Raw genomic sequence first — 2,503 nt, forward strand, 5'->3', positions numbered from 1 at the left:
AACTTGAACTCAGTTCTGTGTCTTCTAGCAATACTGTCCCCTAACAGAGGTAACTCTGAGAGGGAATAGCAGCCATCACTAGTTAGTGTTATTACATTACATCTGATTGGCTGGTCTCTGCTTATAATTTCTTAGACAGAGCAACCAAGAACTGAGATGTCCATGCAAGGACAGCCGTGCTAGCCCCTGACCCTGGGCTATGCCATATTCCCAGGAGTAGGAAGGGCAGGCAGCTAGGTTTGAGCAGCATCGCTTCAAAACCTTGGCCTCTTTGAGCAGTGAAGGTCCACATTGGCCTTACCACATGACTTTGAAGACTCCTGTGACCCTGCACATCATTTCCTGGCATCCTTGGTACCTATCCCGGACCACTAGTCCTTTGGTCTCATCCAGGGCACCTTCTGGAGGCATCCCGTGTAAGAATGCACGGAGATCCTACCCTCTGCTGATGTCTGATGGTGGCTGAAACTATAAAGCCAGGACCCAAAGAGGGAGAGGACCCATTTATAAAGGCCAGCGAGCACAGACATGCCACCCGAGATACCAGCACAACCCCCTCCCAAGCTCAGCCAGCATGAGTCACACCACAACCATTGCAACACAGCTGACAGAAACTCTCCGCCATCCACGAGGTAAGACTGCTACGCAGAGAAGTGTGCCATCCCTCGGACTGCAGCGGGCCTGCAGCTCCTGTCACCGCTGTGAGTGACCGCCCGCAGATCCAGTCCACCGCTAACTCTGCCGCTGCCTTCAAAGACAGTGAGCTGTTTGCATCCCTGTTCCCTCAAACCATGGCAGGATAATGAAGTGCCTGGCTCCCTTTTGGCAATGACGTGATGCACACGAAGGCTTGGCGTGCAGAGCACCCACTGGGGCCAGACACTGAAGCCGGTCTGGAACGCGACCAAATCGCTGCTCCTAGGGAGCTGACATCCCAGAGGGAGGGAGGATAGACGAGTTGATGAGGAGACTCCGAGGCAGTCTGAAGGGCTTTGCGGAATAAAGCGGTGGACATCCAGGGACCGGATGTCTACTTTCACAAGCCCGACTGGGGAGGGCTACTCCACAGAACTGGCTGCATTAGCAGTCTCTATGGGTTTTTTTTGCTATTACCAGGGCCCCTGGGTTGGCCTCTAAACAGACTCCAGTGAGAAAGCTCTCTGGTTACTCTTCAAACCCAGCACCCTATCCTAAGATCTCCCTTGAATGCTACTTTACCCTGAAAAGCTCCATCCAACTGTCGGAACCTTGCTTGCCTTCCTCGAGAGGGAAGGGGTATGCCCAAGGTGAGGTTGGCAGAGAAGTGCTTTGCCAAGGAGGGGGCGGGGGTAGGGGTGAGAAAGGGCGAAAGCACGATTCCAAGATGTGTGTCTTAGACTCCCTTCCCCCCAACCCTGATGGAAGCTCTTCGCCTCTGCTGGTACTTGTGGCTAATCTGGGTTTGCCACCCCAGGTAGCTCGCACCTTTCCCCCACCATCACGTCACTTAGAAGGTATCTGATTTCTCCTGAGTGCCCAGCACAGAGCCAAGCACTTCCAATGACCAGCCAACTAAGACTTCTGAGGCAGCCACCTTCAACTTTTCCATCCTCTCTGGGCTGGCCAGAGGCATGTGGTCTGCCCACATCCCGTTGAGATTGGCATCACACAAGATGAAAGGCTGCCCTGCCTTATGTCCCCACCCCTGTCACACACACACACACACACACACACACACACACACACACACACACACTCATGCGTGTGAAGAGGGGGAGGGTAGCAAACTCCTCCTGAGCAGAAACCAGGGTATTTTTTTTCCCTCTGTTGCCCCAGAATCCAGAGTGAGGAGACCTTGCACACACAGGTGCTCAGTGAATGTCCCCTGCCGACTGAGGCCACCAACTTCAACTCAAGGAGTTGCTAGTCTCAGAGATGACTGAAAGGGGCTCTGGACACGAGCGCTAACTCTCACTCTTAGGCCGGTACACTAACCTCCAGCCTCCATTTCCTCCCTCTCGTGTAAAGGGCATGGCTGTGGGAGGGGAGAAAGAGTTGACAGCAATATCACCCTAGCCGGTTACGGTGGGAACCAGAAGAAATCACTTGGCTAACAAAACTAGAACTCAAATGTTACTTTAAGGGGAAAGTTCTGGGAAAAAAAAAAAAGAGAAGGGTACAGAGAGCCTTTCTCAGGCAGAGACAGTGAACATAAAGAGATGTGATGTCTGTAGGGAGACGTTTCTGGGATCCAGGATACGAGCTGGAGGCGGGTCGAGACTTCCTTTGAGCCAAGTACCTGTCTGTCTCCGTATTTTTCCTCTAGTTCCGAAGTTCCTTCCCGGCATTTGTCTCCTCCCTCGTCTCCACCCCCTCACCCCCTCAGCGAGGAAGGAATTGGCCACCTCCACCCGGTCAGCCCCCCAGAGCTCCGCCCCTGCCGGTGGGCCAAGCGTTAACAGCTGCACCTGCTGCAATGTACCTGCAGTCGGCACCTGTGCTAGCAGCCAATCAGCGCCAACGC

This window comes from Microtus ochrogaster, chromosome 10 (assembly GCF_000317375.1).
Source record: "Microtus ochrogaster isolate Prairie Vole_2 chromosome 10, MicOch1.0, whole genome shotgun sequence".
NCBI lineage: Eukaryota > Metazoa > Chordata > Mammalia > Rodentia > Cricetidae > Microtus > Microtus ochrogaster.